This window comes from Chiloscyllium plagiosum, unplaced genomic scaffold (genome assembly GCF_037043375.1).
Source record: "Chiloscyllium plagiosum isolate Xiang-an unplaced genomic scaffold, Cpla_swu_hap1 HiC_scaffold_17, whole genome shotgun sequence".
In the NCBI taxonomy this organism is placed as follows: Eukaryota; Metazoa; Chordata; class Chondrichthyes; order Orectolobiformes; family Hemiscylliidae; genus Chiloscyllium; species Chiloscyllium plagiosum.
Genome location: NW_028270155.1, coordinates 40,087,430 through 40,111,378, shown reverse-complemented (window position 1 = coordinate 40,111,378; position 23,949 = coordinate 40,087,430). Strand labels below are relative to the sequence as shown.

General features: G+C 38.1%; 1 protein-coding gene across 11 annotated transcripts in view; it reads left to right on the top strand.

Moving 5' to 3' along the window:
* znf536 (zinc finger protein 536) overlaps positions 1–23,949 on the top strand; it is a 587,086-nt gene that overhangs the window by 8,716 nt on the left and 554,421 nt on the right. For all 11 annotated transcript variants that reach the window (XM_087995858.1, XM_043706851.2, XM_087995855.1 and 8 more), the window contains exon 2: positions 4,055–4,171. The gene's annotated coding sequence lies outside the window, so the exon portion shown is untranslated. The remainder of the gene's footprint in view (positions 1–4,054; positions 4,172–23,949) is intronic.

The following is a 23,949-nucleotide window of genomic DNA, read 5'->3' as shown; positions in this document are numbered from 1 at the left end:
TTTAAGGTAGAGATTGATAGGTTCTTTATCCACAAGGTAGCTAAGAAAATGGATTCAGACCACAATTAGATCGATTCTGACCTTGTCTAATGGTAGAACCAAATGGGGTACTCCTGCTCCTAACCTGTATGGGATCACCTTCATTTCAGCAATGAGCATGCAGTATGTTCAGTAATCTCCTGTGCTTGCAAAATATACGCTCGGTTTTGATTTGAAAGTTTAACTTTCTACTATTCTAACTATATTTAGAATCTACTACTGGTTCACCTACAACTTGTGCTTTACTGCGATACTAACAATGAATGATACATTCTCATTTAGATCTTCAGCAGGAAGTCCAGATTTGGTTGTTAACTGCTTTCCAAGGTGTCATGCACTTTCAATGTTCCTGGGTAGATTGTGCAGGTTGGAAGAAAGGAAGCATTAATGCAGACAATTTTCCAACTCTACTAGGTGGCCTTATTTAAAAGCTGATTGTGGTCAGCATAAGGACAATCCTGCAAACATTCACAATCCTGACTACCAACTTTTTCACCTCAGTCAACACAGCATGAGGGTTGGAAAAAAGATAGAAGAGACAAAATACTGGACGTCAGTAAAAAGGAAATAATTTCTGATTTTAATTTCACCTGGATATGACACTATGCCTTACACCTCATCCAGAGTTGTTCAGCTTTTCAAATAATTTCATGTGATTGCCGTCACTTTTTTATACTCATATTATTCTTCAAGTAGAATACTCTTGATTCTGTTCTGGTTAGGCTCAGTCGTCTGTCATTTGTGAGCATTTTCTACTCAGCTGGTTCTGTATCTGATTCGTGATCTCTATTTGATGTCAATCAGAAACTGATTCCAGTGTGCTTTAAACAGGAACACGGTGCTTATATACAAGCCATTGTGTAGCAGAAGTTTTGGATTAAAAAAACATTATAAAGCTTAATCAGAATTGATAAAGAGCCATGTGTTAACTTTTATGTGAGATCTATTTGTCATTCTGATATTGTGGAACTAGAGCTTTATTGTACGATTTCTCCTAAGCAGAGAAGTAAAAGGAATCAATGGCTCCTTTGTCGAAATCGTGTCTTCCTAGAAGATTCTTACCTGCTGCTTGGCATTGGTGAATTTGCACTATAATCAAATAATTTGATCAAAAACATATGCAAGTCACAGCAGTTTTTATATAATTTATTGTGTTAATGAACCAGCTCCTGACACACATTTTCTGTGCAGTTAATGACAATCCCAAAATAAATTGCTGAATATGGTAAAGCCACCAGTTTTTTCCATAGATTAACTGTAGCAAATTTGCTTTGGTGTTGCAGTTGATTGTGTGACACCTTGGATCAGAAATATATATTGCACAGGAAAGATAAGAATAATTTTATTATTATTAATACTTATTCCAAATCCCATCACAATCCACCACATTTTTAAAGTATGGAAACTTCAATAACAACTAGCATTTATGTAATATCATTAATATAGGAATAAATACTTCAACACAGTGTACTCGGAGAGAAAGTGACACCAAACCCAACATGGAGTATTAGCCTGGGATGATGAATAGTTCATCTAAAATAGAGCATTTTAAAGGATGTTCTGAAGGAAGAGAGAGTGGTGGTGTGCCAGAATGAAGGGAATTTAAGAGTTTAGAACTTGTACAGCTGAATGCATAGCACCAATGATTGGGTAAAAGTAGTGACTGAAACAAAGGAAACAGACTTTGAGGATTGCAAGGTTGTTGGTGGGATGTCAGGCAAAGGAAATTTCATAGGTAAAGAGATGTGCAACCATTGAGAGATTTGAACTTGAGGATAAAAATTTTAAAATGAAATCATTGATAGATAAGAAACTACTATAGGTCAGTGAGCACTGTGAAATTGACAACTGGAACCTAGACTGTGTTAGAATACAAGCTGTAGAATTTGGATAAACTCAGGTTTATGGAGGGTAGAAAATGAGGGCCCAGCCTGCAGTACCTTGAAGTAGTTGTGTTTCAGGGTAAGAAAAGCATGAATGAGGATATCTCACAGATGAGATAGGGCTGAAGATGACTGTGTTATCAAACTTTGTGATAGTGTAGATTAAGAGTCAGAAGCACAATTCAAGGTCAAATCGGATGTTACGGTTGCAAATGGTTTGTTTCAGCCTGAGATAGTGACCATTAAAAAGGTGTGGGGTGGGGGTGTGGGTGGGGTGGGGGGGAGGGGAGGTTGAATGGAAATGAAGGACAATGGCTTGTAATGAAAAGGAAGGAATATAACAATCACATGGGACATTACTTCGTCTGGGAGATGGGATCCTGCTGGCAGAGCAGAAAGTCGCACAGACTCCAGAGAGGTAGGAGAGTGTCGGCTATTCTAGTTATGTGATGAGGACAGGCTCTCTTTTATTTCACTCACTATTAATAGTATCTGTGGTCCCTGCAGGCACCCATCTTGGAAATGCTCTGTTCATGTGGCCAACTGTGATCTTCCTAAAAAAAAGAAGGCTGAACTACCCTGGTCATAGAAATTAATCTTGAACCATGCTCCAGTACAGTAAGATTACTCTCAATAAAAATAATGAGAGGCGACTATATTCTGGAATGCAAAGTTATGCTGCTCTTGGGTCATCCTTCTGGCCTTTTGTGGAATGTAACAGCGAAATGTCTAGTCTTCCACTAGGTGGGTCCTTCCATGTTTCAATGCTACCAGCTTTCACTTGTTGGGGATCCGATGGCCCAGTTGCATAATCCCAAAAGGTCAGCTGCATGCATATTGTTCACAGCCTTTTTCTGTTCATTCACAGGATGGGGCTGCCACTGGCTAAACTAGCATTTATTGCTGATCTCCAATTATAACTTGGAGATAGGTGGTGACCTGCCTTCTTGAAGTTTTGCAGCCCATATGGTGTCGGTACACCACAGTGCTGTAGGAAGGGATTTCAGGTTTTAAACATACTGGAGGAATGGCAATAGGGTTCCAAGTTAGGATTGTAAGTGCTTTGGAGAGTAATTGACAGGTGGCGACAATAGATTACAAGTTCCTATCGATTGATGTAGGTTCGCCATCTCATTGCTATTTGATAGCTGTTAATTCAACCACCCATTTCTACTGCTAGGGTTACTGCTCATCTACATCTCTCCAATTCTATGGTGCTTCGTGCTATGATGCACTCTTCAATGTTGTGTTGTGCTAAATTCTATCCAAAGTGACAATAGAAAAATATGTTTATTGGGTGGCAAGTAGAATGCACAACTAAAATTGCAACTGTTGTGCTGCAAAAAGAAATCAAATTGAGGCACTTCTTTATTCTCTTGACTACTCAAATAATATACATTTTGCAAAATTTCAACTTTATATTTTTGTAAAACCTTTTTTGAAATACATGAACTGCAGTTAAATTATACTGGCCTACAAAACAAAACAGTTTAAGATTAAATGCAAGAGACTGTTTTATAAAGTTCCTTATTATGTCCTTTGGATATTCAAAAACACTGAAGTGCATTCCTGTTTATTTTGTCTATGGTAATCATTCTGTGTACAGCAATATCCCATATGATATGAGTAATCAGTTAACTAGTTTTTCATTGTACATGAAATCAGGAAATTTACTTGCTCTTTGTCATATAGTTCAACAGTATGTTGTGTTTATAGCTCCAGAGGTAGGACCAAAATACAACACCAGCAACAATTCTACACTCACTGAAGGGTGTCAAATAAATTTTGTGCTTAATTCACAACCTTGGGGCTTCAAGCTACAACCTTTCATATGGAGAGAATAGAGCAGGAAGCATACCATAATTTTCAAAGTGTCCTGGGTTTGTGTGAAACGTTTTTGCTTTCTGCAAATACTCAGAAAACTACTCTGCAATTAGGTGTGATAATTGATAACTGATCATATTACTAAATGAAATGGTTAATCTAATACAACCCAAGAGCCTTCATTGGTGAAATTATTGCTTAAGTTTGCACAATAAAATTCCTGGTCAGTGGACTTTATTATTGAATTAACAATAATTGTTTTGATATATTTTTTCTCCCTATTTTCTGCTATTTCTCTTCCATTGTAGGTTACCTGCTAAGACACATCACCATTGAGTTGTGGGACAATCTAGGATTTGAGTCTTGACATAATCACCGTCAGAACTATTCTACTGTTGGCTGGCAAGACATATTATTCAACCACGGTGAGACAGCTGATGCTGTTTTAGTATTTATAAATTTATTGTCAAATCTTCAATGGAATTAGTGTGATGATGTTTGTGTATATTAATAGAATTTTCATATGCTGGGGAGGCTTGTAAAAATGAGGAGAGGTCTGATGTTTCAATGGCATGTCGCTCTTTGTTATTAATTCATGTGAGGTTGAGCTTTGTCCTCACTTTTATAATCCTTACTGTCACTGAACCCCTCCCCCTCCCTATCATCTTTCTTGAGGGACCAAAAAGATAAAATGTAAGTCAAATATGCACTTTGGGCTGAAAGCTTTATGAGATCTCAAATTGGGTTAAGAAGATGGAGACAAGGTCCTCTTTCTCTCTCATATGTTAATCCTGATGTGTGATCCTCATTTGAAGCCTGATTGTCATCTGCAATTTCAAGAAAAGCAATTACATTGTTGAAGAGGCTGCATAACTCTGGTCATTATTCAGAGGTCAATGACCCAGGATTTAAACACAAGTGACACCACTGCCAAATATGCTGAATTTTCAATCTTGAGTAGTTGAAGAGTTTTCAATTTAGCATAAAACATACAATGTAAGCACAGCTGGCAGAGTGTAGCATCAGCTTCCAGCAGGACTTAAACCTGTGAGCACATTAGTGAAATGAATGTCTCGACTCATATATTGCCAGCTCACTTTGCTGTTCCATTTCAGTATACCAGAAATGAGTTTGAAATTGAGTTAGTTTGTTAAATTTCAGCAAACTGCACTAGTGTGAGAGAGCTGATGCTTTGTGGTATTTTGAGTCTTGTTTGTGCTGCATGTCACTTTTAACTTTTACTGGAAAAGGATATTACTCGAGATGCAGAATTATTTTCAGTAAATATTTAAATGCATTGCAAAGGTTGCTCAGTTTAAAACTTTTGACAACATCTGCTTTTAAAGCTCACAACAAAGTTGTAGAGTTGTTTACGATTCCACAAATGGAACATGAAGCTTTACTTCAAAGTCAAAGATTGCAATATTTGGATGCTTAATACAATGGGTGCTATTATAATTCCAACATGATCCACTGGCCTTGAGGTATTCATGATGCCTTCATTCTATAGCAGTATGTTTTACTATTTGCATTATGTCACCACATTGAATCAGAAGGGTGATGGGAAATCTACTGATATGATAAATCAGGACTTCAACATACAAGCCCTGCCCTTGTGAGCATTGTACAGCAAAAGCCATGCTGCTGCAGAAAAGGTGATCAGATCATTGGTGTATTTAAGCAACACTTCGGAAGCCTAGATTACTCTGGAAGAGTACTACTTGGTAGAGGGCATATCAAAATTCAATGTGGTCTGCTACATGCTTTACAACCTTACAATCACCAGGAAGCAGGCATCGCTGAAAGCTATATGACAACAAGCTGTGGAGGACAGAGGGAGGGAGAAGGCAACTTAGATATCTATTATAGAGTCATAGAGTCATTCAACATGGAAACAGACCTTTCGGACCAACTAATCCATGCCGACCATATTCCCAAACTAAAATAGTTCCTCTCATCTGTTTTTGGCCCATATCGCTCCCAACCTTTACTGCTCATGTACTTACTAAAATGTCTTTTAAATGTTGAATTTGTACCTGCAATTTTTCTGGCAATTCATGCCACACTCTGTATAAAAAAAAGTTGCCTCTCACGATCTTTTTAAAACTTTCTCCTCTCATCTTAATAATATGCCCCCTAGTTTTGAACTCCCTCGCTCTCGGGAAAATACCCACGCTATTCACCTTATCTATGCTGCTGATGATTATATAGATCTTTATAAGGTCACCCCTCAATTTGCTACACTCCAACGAGAAAACTCCCAGCCTTTTCAGCCTATTTTTATAACTCAAACCCTCCATTCCTTGCAACATCCTGGTAAATGTTTTCTGAACCCACTCCAATTTAATAATATGCCTCCTCTTGCCGTGCAACCAAAACTGCACGCAGTACCCCAGAAGAAGCCTCAGCAACATCCTGTACAACCTGAACATAATGTCCCAATTCCTATACTTATAAGTCTGAGCAATGAAAGCAAGCATACTAAATGCCTTCTTAGCCATCCTGTTTACCTTTGATGCAAATTTCAAAGAATTATATCCCTGAACCCCGAGGTCTCTCTGTTGTACAACACTACCCAAGGCCCTACTATTAATTCTATAAGTCCTGCCCTATACTAAAATGCAATACCTTGCATTCATCAAATTATACTCCACCTGCCCATTAACCAAATTGACCAAATTTGTAATTTTAGATAACTTTCTTCATTGTTCACGATACCAACAATTTTGAAGTCATCCTTAAACTTACTAAACAGGTCCTCGATATTCTCATCCAAAACATTTACATAAATGAGAAACAAAAGTGGAACCACTATGGAACACTGCTGGTCACAGATCTTCACTCCAAAAAAACAACCCTCCCCCTATGTCGCCTACTGTCAAGTAATTCTGTATCCTATTGGTAAGCTCATCTTGAATCCCATGTGATCTAACTTTATTAATTAATACTAACTTTATTTATTATGCGGAACCTTGTCAAAGGCTTTATTAAGTCTACCATTTCTGCCCTCATCAATCTTTTTGGTTAATTTCTCAAAAAACCCAATCAAATTTGTGAGACATGATCTCCCATGCACAAACCTATATTCTGGCTAGTCTTTCTGTGATTGACTTATCTGCCTGTTGTATCAGTGAATGCAACTTCAATTTCCTATTCTCTAACAGTCATTCACTTTTACCTTTTTTCTGTTACTGACTCGCACAGTGGTGTTTTGAGCATAGTGGTGAATTATGACCATAATGGAACTGGTCTTCTCCATGCTCCTTTCAAATTTTGCCAGGCCTGTCAATACACTAAGTATTTCAGTTTGTACCCATTCGCCTTATTATTATATACACTTCTATTAAAGACTTACCTCAGATCTCTGCAGAAAACTTTACATCAGCTCACTCTCCTATAACCTCGTCTGACTGCAACCCCCTCATGCAGAATGTACAATCCCTTGCAGATCCTGTCTCCTGCACTCATATGAGGTCATTGGACTTGTTGTGGTATTGCCTCAGGGATAGATTCCTGATGTTAACGTAAGTCAGTTTATCAAGAGGGCTTTCTGCACTTCTCCATCTCCCTACTGCCCTGCCACACACCTCCCATAATGCATTGGTGAAGTGTCTCCTCACTTGCAATTCCAAGGCCTCCACTAAGCATCGGAAAATCCTGGTACCTGCTGTCTACCATGTTGTGTCATTTTTGCACCTTTCCCAGATGTGCTTTCCCAATGCTTTAACAACCCATTCCAGCCAGAGTGTGCCGGCTGACTTTGAGGCATTGGCCTCCAGTGATTTTTGAGTTCCTGATCAGACATGCAGCCACTCAGCCGTGGACTTAGATTTGGTTGCAGGCTGCGAAGTTTAAATCTGGAGATGGTATCAGAAGCAACAGCAATTGGTTAATCAGACATCTGTTTTTGAATTTTCAAACTTTATGGTCATGATATCATTATTGTAACTCAGATCCATGCACAAGACCCTGTTTAGGCATTTTGTTTTTGAAGGGGAATGTACATCTAGATGTACTTAAAGCAAATATACATAGTAGATTCAAGTGTATAACATAATTTAATCCATTTATGGCAATTCTCCTCCAGATTTTGCCATAACTTTGATAGTTAACAGCTTAATATCTGTTGGTAAAGCTAATTTGGAATGTTTGTATGTGTTCACGTGCAATGCAGGTATGTTGATGCGTTCATATGTATGTTTCTGAATATAGATAGATTTTTGTCGGCCCCAGCAGTTAGCATGTTTGAGGATTTCAATGAAGAATGGTACAGGTTTAAGTGTGTTATAAATCTCACTTAACAGAGTGAATGTCAATAGTTCCTAGCTGGGATTTTAGCTGAAGACCAACGCGTAAGCAAAATTCTCCCTCTTGGACAGAACAAACGTCTGGCATAACTGAGTTTGCACAGATGAATGTCATCAATTTCTGCAAGGTCCAAAAAGTAGCATCAATTGTATTGAAGGAGGAAGCAGCACCTCAGTCAGCTAGGTTTATAAGAATGGCTATGTTTTGGTTAAAAAAGGGCAAAACATTTGAAGAAAATGGCTAGGAATGATACTCATTGCAACTGAGAGTGAACAATTACAGTTTTTTGAAGTGTGTAGTATTTATAGTGGACATAATTTCAATATGCAAGAGAATTACTGGGTTTGTTACAGGTTCATTACAATATGTTACAATTTTTATATTGGCTTTGCATTCTTGTTTTTTACATGGCCTCATGGGCATTTGTTCTTTTTAATTATCTTGAGACCACAAAATGATGTTAGATGGCCTTCTTGTGTAATTGGATTAACCTGTCTAAATGTGCTAATAAAATAAAGTAATAATAAAAAAAAGACCTCCACAACAACAAGTTATATTTTTGGTATATGATGCTATGGGGATAATAAACATTGAAATTAATCAAAGGTCAATAATTCTCCTTGAAGTCATCTGTTTGCATTCTGTGTGTAATATATACTTCCAATAATGCTTTTATTTTCATTTACTGAAAAAATGCAACTTTTTTTGTTTGAAATTTGGTTATGAATAATTTAAAATAACAACCAATAATACATGAAAGGCAAAATTGCTCCCTTTTGAATTTGGACCTGTTTAATGAGTATGCTGAACTAATTGTAAGAAGAATGCTTATTCTTTTGCACAGTTAGTACTGTGAACTACATTTGAAGTGTTCCCCCAATTTATTGAAATCACGTTTTAAAATTTGTTTAAGCAAATGATCAATCATTCTCCCTGAAAAAGCATGAAAATTTATGTGAATAGAGAACAGTTTTTGAAATCAAGGATATCTTACATCTGTGACTTCAGTTATATTTGTGTAACCTTACTGGACTATTGGTCACAGAAAGTCATAGAGCTGTACAGCATGGAAATAGACTCTTTGGTCCAACTTGTCCTTGCCAACCAGATATCCTAAATTAGTCAAGTCCAATTTGGCCCATATCCTTCTAAACCCTTCCTATTCATATACTCATCCAGATGTCTTTTAATTGTTGTAATTGTACCAGTCTCCACCACTTCCTCCAGCAGCTCATTCCATACACGTACCATCCTCTGTGTGAAAAAGTTGCCCCTTAGGTCCGTTTTTATTTTTGCAGTCTCATGTTAAACCAATGCCCTTTAGTTTTGGACTCTGCTAATCTGGGGAAAAGACCTTGGCTATTTACCCTATCCATGCACCTCATGATTTTATAAAACTATAAGGTCACCACTCAGCCTCTGATGCTTGAGGGAAAACATCCTCAGATTATTCATCCTTTCAAACCCTCCAACTCTGGCAATATTCTTGTAAAACTTTTCTGAAACCTTATAAGTTTCACAACATCCTTTCTGTAGCAGAGAGACCAGAATTGAACACAGTATTCCAAATGGCCTAACCAATGTCCTGTACAGCTGTAACATAACCTCCAAACTCCTATACTTAATGCACTGACCAATAAAGGAAAGCATACCAAATGCCTTTATCACTATCCTGTCCACCTGCGACTTTAGTTTCAAGGAACTATGAACCTGCACTGTTTGTTTGTTCAGCAATATTCCCCAGGACCTTATAATTAAGTGCATACATCATACCCTGATTTATCTTTCCAAAATGCAGCACCTCACATTGATCTAAATTAAACTCCGTCTGCCACTCCTCAACTCATTGGCCCATCTGATCAAGATCCCGTTGTACTCTGAGGTAACCTTCTTGGCTGTTCACTGCACTTCATATTTTGGTGTCATCGGCAAACTTACTAACTGTACCTCCCTAAACATTATGTCCATATGTGCCTGAAATTGGAAATGTCAATTCATCCACCTTCATAATTTTTCAAGATGCCTGTGCTGGAATGATAGGTAGTGGTCGGACTCCTGAGCCCATCCACTCCAGGTTGGTGGCATCCTTTCTTCTCTCTCCTTTTCGTCTTTTCTTCTATCTTTGTTCATCTCTGACGCCAGAATGGTGTCAATGGGGCGGTGACTGCAGCATCAGCAGTGTGGATCGGGACCCCTGGTGGCAGTGCCAGTGCCTGGAAAGGGGACTTTGGTGGCAGTAGGCCCAGAGCCTGGGCTCTTGGCAGCAGCGATAGTGCCTGGAGCGGGGACTCTGGTAGCAGTAGGCCCAGAACACCTTGCAGAAGCCGTGGAACCATGTTTGAGATCCAGTTTGAACAGAAGGTGAACTCTATTTAAGTAATTTATTTATATTATTTTTATAACTGAAAATGGCAGCAGATTGTGGCAGCGAAGCAACTTTCACTGTATCTTCCTCGATATAGTTACAAATCACACAAGAGGTTTAATTGGAAGCACTAGCTTTCGGAGTGGCGCACCTTCATTAGGTGGTCTGACAAACACCTGATGAAGGAGCAGCGCTCCGAAAGCTAGTGCTTCCAATTAAACCTGTTGGACTATAACCTGGTGTTGTGTGATTTATAACTTTGTATACCCTAGTCCAACACCGGCATCTCCAAATCATTCCTAGATATATATGACAATAAAATCATTCATTCATTCATAATAGACTTTTAAAATGTGTAAGAGTAGCCCAACATATTAAAGTGCAAAATAGATAGTTTATCACCTGTTTTCTGATACTACTTGTTTGTGTAAAAAATGCAAAGTAAGTTTACAATGAAAACAGTTTGTTGTACTTTATACATTTTTTGTTGTTGTGTAATTACAGAAACCTATTCCAAACTAAGTTGTAACAACATTGTCTAGCAATCATTTAGATTCCTCAGACAGCTTTATTTCTATTGGGATAAGATTTTGGTGTACTTGTTGAAAAATCTAATGTTGGTATACATGTCAGGAAACCTGACACTGCTATTCTTCTTGGAAGGTTACATAGCAGCATGCTTGTGTTACTGTGAGCTGATATATTTGTCAGGAGGTGTAATATTACTATTGGCTATCATATGATGTGATAAACATATATCTGTCAGATTATATAACTCTGGTGTACCTGTCAGGAAATGTTAAACCAGTAAACTAATAGGAGTGCAGTGTACTTGTCAGACGTATGATATTAGTATACTTGTCCGATGATGTGATAATGGCATGTGTTGCTGATATACATGTCAGGAGATATGAAACTTACTACTTTTGTCAAATGATTTGATACTGATGTACCTTTCATGGAAGATATGTTTGTGGAAACATTTCAACTTTCAAAAAGACAATGTGCTACTTGCAAATTATTGTTGAAGTAACTTTAGTTTTGTTAAATCTTAGATTTGTGGCTGAATATTTGCTACCATTTTGAAATTACATTTATGTCACAATCATGCAATTATTAGAGGTTCTATTCATTCTGCAATATCCACTAATTTGAGGTCTGTTATCATAAGAGATGTTCTGAAACTAAAACATAAGATTGTGTGGTCTTTCTGTTATTTCAGGAATCAAAGCTATTACACTTATGTAGTGTCTTAAAATTAATTCAAGATGCAGCAAAGACATGGAAAATAAAGGATTGCTTTTGAAGTGAATCACTCTCATTGGAGGATCTAGGACCAGGGAAGACAGATTAAAAGTAAACAGTCTCCCATTTAAGATGGAGATGTGGAATTTCTTCTCTTGGAGGCTTGTTTGTCTTTTAAATTTTCTTGTCCAGAGAGCAGTGTAGGTTGGCTCATTGAATACATTCGAGTCTCAGTTACACTTTTAATTGACAAGCAATTCAAGGGATATGGACTAGCCAGGAAGGGGAAGGTAAGACTATAATCAGATCAGCCATGATCCTTTGAATAGTGGACCGATGATGTGCAAAATGGCTTCTTCCTGCTTGTATTTCTTATGATTTTGTAATACAGTTCTGAAGAGAGAGAAAAAAAAACAACTTGTACAAAATTTGATCCCATTAACAATAAAGGACTTTCTCATTTATTGGTGGTGTTGACATTGGTAAGTGGATTGAATGACCCCTCTGCTGTTCTTTTTGTGTCATGTGATATCTATCTATCCTTAATGTCCAACTAACCAGATAGAAGAGGCCTATGCTTTAAAACGTATCAAAAATATGGTGTCTCCATGAGTTCCTGAGTACAATTTTGGATGAGGCTTAATGTTCAAGTAATACTTTTACTTGCCTCACTGACATTATTTCATAAATGCACAGTCATACAGAACTTAAGTATTGCTATGAGCGATCAAGAAATTGAAACTTTTTATCTTGCACAGATCAGAACTAGCACCCCTGAAATAGACTCTGTAAAAAGAGACACAATTTTATTCAGCCTGAGAAGAGGGTGCTGATTGATTGGAGATGCAGTGGGAACAATTAACTCTCAATCTTAGTTTTCAGGCCAGGCAAGTAAATCGGTTTTCTCTTAGCACTATCCAGATTATTTAATAAATATTTCCAGTGACAGAATTACATCCAAAAGAGGATGTACTTTTCTGAAGCTTGCAAATATGGGCTGATGCGCATGAGAGATATGCTGCCTGTTGTGAATGTTCAATGGGATGTGATGTTTGATATGGTATGCCAGTCATAGGGATGGCAAGACCTATATATCTGGCATAATACCGGGGTAATCAAATTAAGGCTGACAATGGATTCTTAACTATTATCTACCAAAAGCCTATTTGATTGGTCAATATATATGTTGAGATTTCTCTGGTCTTGTGCTGCAAAATCAATCTTATTGGCAACCTTGTAAAAATAGAGCTCTTCTCATTTGCTCAAAGTATAACCTTGCTGCTTAGAGCAGGCACATCAAAGCTATTCTGCATGATAATGATAATGCCAATCAAATCATCACTCATTGTATATTGCGAAAACTCATGCAAGTGTCTACGTCTGGCAATTTTGATCCAGAACAGTGTGTATTCCACCTCAGATCACCTGGAAGGGGACAATATCTCAAAAGTTTGAACTATAGGTGAAGCTAGCTGTCTCCCACTGCTACTGTGTAGCATATCCACAAGGAGTTTTCTCCACAAGAGACTACTGCCATCAAGCCAAAAATATGCTTTGCCTTCCGTGCAAATGAATAATGTGATAGGTGAGTTTCAGTGTTGGTGTTTAGGCCGTACATCCCAAAAATACTACGAATGGTACTCATAACTTTACAAATTCCAATAGTAATGATAGAGATGAGCTTCACAATAGTGTGGATATTTATGTCATACAAAATGTACAGTTTGTGAATCAGTTTGACTCAATTTATATCTTTCAGTAATATTAAGTGTCTTGACAGACAGCAGTGAGCAGCTACTCAAAGTCAGCAGCAGATAATCATAGTCACGCTGAAAGAATATCACAGACATAATTGCTACATGTACACCAAATGATAAGTTGATTATCAGTTCAAAACTCAATCAAAGTTAATCAAAATGTTTCTATGTAATGCAGAATGTAATTGTCCACTTGAATGATTTCCCATATTGATGCCATAAATGGATTAGTTATCATCTGGTCACCATAGGAGGACACTGGTATTGTGGTAATGTCACTGGACTGGGTAATCAGCAGGCACTGTGGTCTTGAGTTCAAATACCACCAGGGTAGCTGGAATACAAGTTCAGTACATAAACCTGGAATTAAAACCTCGTCTGTTGATGACCATGAAAACAACTGATTATTGCAACAACCCATCTGGTTCACTAAGGCTCTTTAGGGAAAGATATCTGTCATCCTTACCTGGTCTGGTCTATATGTCACTCCAGACCCATGGCAATGCTACCATGTGGTTGACTCTTAAATATCCTCTGCAATTGTTTAACAAGTTACTCAAATACGTTGCTACAAAGTCTAAAGGAATGAATTTGGACAGACAGGCAGCATAAAAGACAAAGAAAAACCCAGCCCTGTTGACTCAGCAAAATACTCCTTACCAACATCTGGGGATGTATGCCAAATTACAAGAGCTCAGATAAGTTGAGCAATAGCCTGACATTGCTTACTCTTGGAATGAGATCTGACAGACAGTTTCCTAGACATTAACATCATCATGCCATTGGCATGACAGACCTAGCAGAATTGTGAATGTCACAGTTGTATACAGTTGGAAGGGGATCATCACTTCTTGTGGAGATGAAGTCTTATCTTCACATTGAGAGTATATCCTTCATTGTGTTGTTTGACACTACCACTATGATAAATGGGACAGATTTTAAACAGATCTAGTAACTCAGAACTGGGCATCCATGAATTGTTGTGTCATCAGTAGCACAATTATATTCAGCTACAATCTGCTACCTCTTGACCCAGTGTATTCCTCACTCTACCCATCACCTGGTTTAATGAAGAGTGCAGAGGACATATCAGATGCCGCATGAGTCATGGTTGAGATGTCAACCTGGTGAAGTTACAGAATAGGACGACTTTCATCCAAATAATGGAAATAGCATGCAGTCAACAGAGCTAGTTGAGTCCACACCCAAAGGGCCAGATCTAAGTTCTGTAATCCTACCACAATCAGTCAATAAGAGTGGTGGATAAATAAACAACTACCAAGAAGTAGAGGCTCCACAAATATCCTCATCCTCAATGATGGGGAAGCCCAATACATTAATGCAATAGACAAAGCCAAAGCATTTGGAAACATTTTCACTTAGAAGCACCAAGTGGATCATTTATCTCAGCTTCCTCCTGAGGTGTTCAGCATCACACCCTCAACTTAGTTCACTCCACATGATATCAAGAAACTACCATAACCAGCAAAGGTTATGGGCCCTAACAACATTCCAGCAAAAGTTCTGAAAATGTTTGCTCCAAAAATATCTTGAGCCAAGCTGCTACAGCTACAAGACTGGAATTTGCCCAGCAATGTGGAAGATTGCCCAGGTACCTCTATTCCACAAAAAACAGGGTGACTCTAACTGGGCCAATTATGGGCCCATCAAATATACTTGGTGATCGGTAAGGTATTGTTGACAGTGCTATCAAGTGGCACTCACTCATCAATAACGTATTCACTAATATTCAGTTTGGGTATTACAGCTCTTGATCCGATTGCAGGTGCAATCATGGACTCCAGAGAAAGAGTGCGAGCGACAACCCTTGACATCAAGATTCCACTGAACCGAACGTGGCATCAAGGAGCCCTACTACGGTGGAATAAATGGGAAATATGGGAAAACTCTCTGCTGGTTGGGATCATACCATGCACAAAAGAAGAAGGTTGTGATACTTGCAGGTCACTTACCTCAGTGCCAGGGCACTTCCGCAGAAGTTGCTCAGAGTAGTGTCCTAGGCCGAACTGTTTTCAGATTTTTCTTCAGTGGGGGATTTTAAGACAAGGGGCCCATTTTTAAGGTGAGAGGAGAGAGGTTTAAAGAAGGCAAGAGGCAAATTCTTTACACATAGGTTGGTTTGCATGTGGAATGAAACTCCTGAGGAAGTGGTGGCTGTGGGTACAATTATAACGTTTAAAAGACATTTGGATAGATATATGAAAAGGAAAGGTTTGGAGGGACATAGGCCAGGAACAGGCAGATAGGGCTAGTTTAGTTTGTGATTATGTTCAGCACGGACTGGTTACACTGAAGGTTCTGTTTCTGTGCTGTATGACTATGGCTCTATGACCTTCCTTCTTTTATATGGTCAGGCATGGGGATATTCACTGAACATTTTCACAATGTTCATTACCATTCATGACTCTTAAGATACTAAAAAAGTCCATGCCCAAAAGTATTAGGACCTGGACAATATTCAGGCTTGGGCTGATAAGCAACAAGTGACGTTTATTGCACTTAATTGTCCACAATACCAGTGACAAGGGAAAATATAACCATTGCCCTTTGACATTCGATGGTGTTGCCATCACTGAATCCTCCACTCTACATATCCTGGGTTACCATAGACAAGAAACTGAACTGGATTGGCAATAAATATTGTGGCTAGAGGATTATATTAGTGCTAGGAATCCCGTGGCATGTAACTTGCTTCCTGACTCCCCAAAGCCTTCAGATACATGACACAAAATCATTTGTCTGGATTGATGCAAGTCTTAATAACCATTTCTGAAGATCAACACTGTGCAGGACAAAATCTTTGACTTGACTAGCTCCCAATCCACCACCTTTAAATTTGACTCCTTCATCTTTGACATATGATGGCACCACCACCTGCAAGTTCCCCTCAAGTCACATGCTATCCCGACTTGTAACTATATCACTGTTCCTTCACTGTGACTGTGCTAAAATGCTGGAACTCCCTTTCTAACAGCACTGTTGGTGCCTCTGCATCACATGGATTATAATGGTTCATAAAGATAGCTCACGACCCACCTTTCCTGGGAAGTTAGGAATGGGCAATAAATGCTGGCCTGGCTAGTGATGCCCACATTCCAGGATGAATAAAAAAAGTTTCAATCCATGTGTGTTCTGCCATGAAGGCAGGTCCTTGATTCATTGCTGTTTATGTTTCACATTGGAATGCAATGAATGTCAATGTCAATAAGGTACTTTTTCAAAAAGTCCTTTGCTGTTATTCAAAAATTCTGATTCTTCAATCAATTCTTGTGGTTATCCAGCCATACAATGCTAATTTTGAGAACTGGAACATTACCAATGGCAATGCCGAACAAAAATTGAAGTATGGTGCAGCTGGTTGTGATTCGAATTTGCCTGAAATGTTTCTTGTAAGCTGTTTTGGTGTGCAGGAATATGCTGAACAGGGAATGAGGTGGTGCATCATGCAATCCAAGTTCCCTTTACCAATGTGTGCATACAGGCTACCAGTTATCTTAAAAGGTCCATTCTACTATCAAGAAGACCCACCTAAGGAAATGGGTACAGGTTAGAAACAGAAATTGTCTTGGAGGGCAACACAGTGGCTCAGTGGTTAGCATTGCTGCATCACAGCCAGGGATCTAGGTTCGATTCCACCCTTGGGTGACTGTCCATGTGGAATTTGCACATTCTCCTCGTATCTGCATGGGTTTCCTCCAGGAGCTCCTGTTTCCTCCCACAGTCCAAAGATATGCAGGTTAGGTGAATGGGGAAATGTAAGGGAATGGGTCTGGGTGGGATACTCTTCAGAGGGTCAGTGTAGATTTGTTGGGCCAAGTGATCTGGTTCCACACTGTCGGGATTCTATGAAATGTAACACAATCTAATGTGTGTCACAACATGGTAATAGATTTTAGCACTAGTGTGAGCCTGACAATAACAACTTGTATAAAAACCTCAGACCATAAGAAATGTAATTAGGAGAAGGTCATTTGATCCCTCGAGCCTGCTCTGCCATTTAATATGATCATGGCTGATTCAACATTCCTTGCATTCACTTTCCCGGCCCTTTCCCTGTAATCCTTGATTCCTCTAATGATCAAGAATCTATCTGTCTCAGCCGGGAATACACATGAAAACTCTGTCCCCATTACCCCCTGTAATAAGAAGCTCTAAAGGCTCAATACCCTCTGAGAGAAGAAATTCCTTCTCATCCCTTTTTTCTGAGACAATTCACTCTGGTCCTAGACTCCCCCCTGAGGGGAAACATCCTCTCACCATTTATCCTCTTTAAGAATCCATTTTGTTTCAATGAGTGTACCTCTCATTCTTCTAAATTTCAGTGAGTAGAAACCCAATCTCTTCAACTTCACTCATAAATCAATCCCTCCATATCAGGGATCATCCTCGTGAACATTCTCTGAACTATCTCCAATAAAATTACATCATTTCCTTAAATAAGGGGACCAAAACTATTCTCAGTCATCCAGATGTGGTCTCACCAGCATCTTGTACAGTTGCAGTATGGGTTCCACTCTCTTATACTCCAAGCCCCTTGAAATAAGGGCCAACATTCCATTAGCCTTCCTGATTATCTGCTGCTCTTGTGTGCTAGTTTTCAGTGTTTCATTCACGAGCACCCCTAAGTCCCTTCTTTTTTATAGTTTTCTGGAGTTTTTCTCCATTTAAATAATACCCTGTTTTTTGTTCTCCCTCCCAAAATGAAGAACTCCACATTTTCCCACATTATGTCCATTTGCCAACTTTTGGCCCATTTCTTTAGCAATGCCTATCAATGCCTTTCTGTAAACTGTCGGATCTCTCTTGCAAATGATCTTTCCACTTATTTTTTGTATTATCTGCAAATTTGGCTACTGCACATTCGCTTCCTTCCTCCAAATCATTAATATATATCGTAAACAGTTAAAGTACCAACACTTGTCTCTGTGGAACCCACTGGATACAAGTCTCCAACCTGGAAAAGAACCCCTTATTCCACTTACTGTTTCTTGCCCATTAGCCAGTTATTTATCCATGACAATATACTAACTCGAACACCATAGGATCTTATGACTTGGGCTTTTATGAGGTACCTTATTGAATAGTTTCTGGAAATCCAGATAAAACTGGTTCCCTTCTATCGACTCTGTTTGAGACTTCCTCAAAAATCTCCAATAAAGTATTCAGACTGGATTTCACTTTCATTGAGCCATGCTGACTCTGCTTGATTAGATTATGATTTCCAAATGTGCTGCTAAAACCTCCTTAATAATTGATTCCAACATTTTTCCAATAAATCAACGTTAGACTAATCAGCCTATAGTTATCCAGTTTTTGCCTCCTTCCCTTTTGAATAGGGGTGTTACCTTAATAGATTAAACTATCCAAAGTTACCACATGAGAGTGATTATCAAGAAAACATTGCAGAATGACAAAAGGAAATGTTAATATAGGAGCTTAGGCTTTCAGTATTATGATGCATTCACAGACATCAATAAAATGTGTGACTCAAGGTTGATTTGTGCCTGGACATACGCAGAAGCAGCTTAACATTCAGAGAAAGTTGGAAAACTCAACTATGACAGCATCCTAGTTGCTTTATTGCTGCAACCAGGCTGCTTAATTTTATGTGTTGCACTTATATGTTTGCTATATAAACTTAAAAATTATTTTAAGATAATGATCCCAGTTGACATTTTCAATTTTGGCATCAAAATTATGGCCTCTCTGAATAGACTTGTCAGTTAGTTCCAAATAATGACACTGTTGTCCTATCATCGTATGCCCTTCAGGAACCTGTTATTTCCTACATAAGAGAGAGGAGACTTTCAGCCTAGTCATCTGGACTCAATTCTCAAATTAAAGTCCAGGTTCTCAATGTGTTAATGAACTGTGCCATTCAACTTCATTTCAATCTAAATGCAATCTTTCCCCTGAGAGATTGGAATACAGCTTCAAATCTGAACTATCCTCTTTGCTAAAAGTTCACCCCTTCAGTTCTGTTGTGTATCCCTAAATACTTAAGTCTCATTTCAAAAAGTTTTATTTCCTGGTTCTGTAATACCATGCTCCATACCACTGACCGTAACTCCAGGAGATGAATTATTTCCTGTCCTTTGTTCATATTGCTTCACCTAAAACCAGTTTGAAATGCTTGCAACCATCTTAGATATAATGCTCATGATTTGGTTTGAGCATTTGTTGCTCATCCCTAATTGTGCTTGAGAATGTGGTAGTGAACTTCCTTCTTGAATCAATGCAGTTCACGTAGTTTAGTGGACCTGGAGTACTATTCAGGATAGATAGTATTCAGGATGGTTTGGAAGATGTGTCAAAAGGAGCCTTTTGAGTAATTGCACTGTATCTTGTAGATGGTATACATTGCTGCTACTGTCCTTCAGTGCCTGTGAGAATGAAGACATAATAGTAGATGATATAATATAATAAATCACGTGCCAATAAATTGCGCTGCTTTGATTTTGAGGTTTTTGAGCTTCCTGAGTGTTGCTGGAATTGTGGTCATCAGACCTTCGCATTACAGGTGATGGATAGGCTTTTGGGAGTCACAAAATGTGTCACCTCAGAATTCCTAGATCTGACCTGTTGTTTTAACCAAGACTGGCCCTGTTCCATTTCTTGTCAAAGGTAACCTCCAAATTATGGGTCATGGGTTTTTCAATGATGGTAATGTCATTGAATGTCCAGGATGATGGTTAGGTTCTTCCTTGTTAGTATGGTTATTGTGCAGCACACTTGCATGACATGAATGTTGTTTGCCATTGATCAAGTCAAATTATTTTAAATATTATTCAGGTCTTGAAGCACAAGGACATGGACTGTTTCAGTTTCTGCAGATTTTATGAATGGTTGCTGAACATAGAGCAAAAATGAGTGAAAAATCTCCACTTTTGATCTTATAATAGAAGAAAGGTGCTGGATGAAATATGTAAGAATGTATGGTCTTATGTCATTGTCTGAAGACCTTCTGAACAGTGGAAACAAGAAAAGAGTGGTGAAAGCTGACAGCTCAATGAGTATGACTTGTCTTGTGACAGAACCACTTTGTGGGACTGTCTTATAGCCTTATTAAAAAGGTAAATGTAGATCTCTTCGAGGTGATTCAGTGCTTATGTTCCTTAAATTTGCAGAGATTTAAACAGTGATGCCCAATTTGTAAACTCAAGTTGCACTCCATTAGAATCATTTTTCAAAACCTGAGTGAGCATTGGGACCTTGAATAAATTTGAGTCAGTTATGGGGTTTTACTCAGTTCTAACTGCAAATAAAACATTGGGTAAAGATAAACATTTCAGCTTCTGTTATTGCTTATTTAATCAACTTCCAACAATTCATTTTCACAAAGACAAAATCATTGAAGTCTGTTGTCTTAAAATCTGTTTTTGATTGATATATATAAATGTAGTAAGCCTTTTTGTAACAGGAATATTATAATTTACTACTTATTATAAATTACAAAATTACAGTTGTCCTTGCTAGTTTTGCTTTGAGGAGGAGCGTTTATAAAATCGTAGAATCCCTACAGTGTGGAAGCAGGCCAATTGGCCCATCACATCCACACTGACCCTGTGAAGAACAACCGACCCAGACCACATCCCTGTCCTATAACCCTGCATTTCCCATGGCTAATCCAACTAATCTACACATCTGTGGAAACTTTCGGCAATTTAGCATGGCCAGTCTACCTAACCTGCACATCTCTAGACTGTGGGGGGAAACCGGAGCACCTGGCAGAAACCCACACAGACACAAGGCGAATGTGCAAACTTCACACAGTTGCCTGAGGGTGGAATCGAACCTGGGTCCCTGGTGCTGTGAGGCAGCAGTGCTTACCACTGAGCCACCATGTTGCCCCATGGACTTTCTTATCATGGAACATCACAAATACCTTGAAATTGTTTGCAGGTAAGCATCTTAAAGGAATTAATTAGAGTTCAGAAGCAAAGAAAATCAATCTGAAGATTATTTGTGCTTATAATGTGAAGAGGTCTGAAGAGATACTCGGAGGACTTAAATATATTCAAATGCTTGTGCAACAACGATAACAGTCCTGCTCACCACCCACTTGTCATACAGCTCCGAATCTGCTTTTAATCACCCATTTACTGCCTAAAATTGTTTTCTGACTCTACTTTGGAACTTCGAAGGCTTTCTAAAATGAATAAACACAATAAAATGTTAAAGATGTTATTCACATGCATGGATGCATGGAGTTGTTTAAACATAATTTAAAAATCCAAAGCAAATAGACCAGCTTGTCCTTAACACTTTGAGCACTACACTTTTCAGACTATGCTGATGACTTCTCTAGAGCAAATTTACAGCAATTTACAAAACGAGAAGAATGACATCTATAGTTTTTAAATTTTTTTCTGAACGAATCAGTAAATTATGAGATAACATTACTTTCTGGTTCAGAAATGCTGATATAAATCTAAGTGGTTATATCAAATTTTAAAAATATGCTATTTGAGCAACCTAGTTAAATGCTTGCATTATATGTATCCTCTGAAATTGAATATAAATTGCAGTCAATATTTTTTATATCAACTAATAGATTTTAAAACATGTTTAGGTTAAAGATGTAAGAAAGTACAAACCAAGAAAAACACCTTCAACATATGAGTTTGCCTTTCTAATGGACTTAGTCCATTTTTCATAATTGGACCTATTCTATCAAATGAGGGAGGTGAAACACTGAGGGTAAAATGGTACATGCAGCATCATGGCATGACTGACAATGAAATGGATTAAAGACTAGTTGGATCATTTATAATTTTCATTTACTTAGTATCATAATGACTGTTACTGCACCAGCCTAGAATGGAGGGCACCTGAAACATTTTCTGTTGCATGAAAATCTACTTACTTCTAATGCAAGACTAATTTATAATTTTACACAAGAACTAAATCTCTTTTGTAAGACCACAAGAAATAGGAATATGAGTAGACTGTTCAGCTCCTGAAGTCTGCTCTGCCATTCAAGAACATCGTGGCTGATCTCAGTTTCGTCAGGTACACTTTTCTGCATTTTCCCTGTAATCTTTGATTTCCCCTTCTGTTCAAAAGTGTTTTGATCTTAGCCCTAAATATACACAAGGGCTCTGTCCCCAAACACTCTGTGGCAAGGAGCTCCAAAGACTCACAACCCTCCAAAGGCATAAATTCCTCCTTATCTTAGTCTTAAATCAGCGTCCTTTTATTCTGAGACTGTGTCGTCTGGTCCTAGACTTGACCATGAAGAGAAACATCGTCTTAGCATTTACCGTGTCAATCCCCTTAAAAATTTTGTGTACTTAAATGAAATCATGTGTTTGACAAATAAAATTTTAATCAATTTCTGAGCTAATAATTTAAAACCAGTTTTTAGATTTTGCATGTCCCCATAACAGATTTGAATTTACAATATACTCTGCCAGGGGTGAACACTTCTTTTTATAAAATTAAAACTAATGTCTTTCACAACCACTGGAAATCTCAAATGATGTTTTACAGCCTTGTGCCGATTTTTCCTTCAAGCCTTTTGGTTCAACTATTACCAAGTTTAATAAAGTTGCTTCAGTTCTGCCTTTGAGTGTGTCCTTTCTCAATGACTACTACGTTATAAGCTTAATTTCAGTTTTCTTTAGTATGTTCCCTTCTCTCCAGAAAGTGAAGATGACTCAAATAAGATGCTGCTTCACATACTTGATGGCATGAGGAATAATGATCATTTTATGTAAATTATTTGATTAAGGAAGATTCTTGTTACTTATCCCAATCATGCCCTTGCATTTATTCGTAAAAATGCGCTTTGGACAGGATTGAAACAACCAATTTGTCTGAGGACTGAAGTTGGTTGCATCTTGCGAAAAGCAATTCTGGTCCTGATCAGCTCACTCAACTCAGACCATGGCATAAATCCGGGCCTTTTTTGTCTGTATCTATGCTACGACATGCTGTGTATTTAGCTACTAGACCCAACTGGACTGCTTGTCAAAGGAGTTCAGCACATAACTGCACATTAACAAATCTTTGCTTACATTGAAACATAACTACAAATTATATATCTATGTTAACTATTAGGGGAAAAGAAAAAGAAACAAGGTTAAATCACAGCTGCCAAGGGAGCTTTTAGCCTTCACACTTTGATCTTTCACAGTAAAAATGTTACATTGTTATTAATGAATATGTTATGCAGATAGTCACAGTGTAAATGAGAGATTCTTATTTGTAAATTTAAAGTAAAACACAGACATCAGGATACATTCTACAAATTAATACCCTCAAAATTTTACCATGCTTGTTCTATTGTTTTAATGCTTTTCCACAAGGCTACTGAGAAGAAAATAAGACCACTCATCATAGCATGATGAAAATGACAGGAGGATTAATAAACCATCCTGGAAAAACCTTCATCTACCTGACAGTATAGGTACTTTGTCGGAGTAACTGACTGCTCTACTTCCAGAAAGCTAGATGAAAATGTTTACCTAACATTTTCTACCTGGTTAAAAATATACAAAATAGC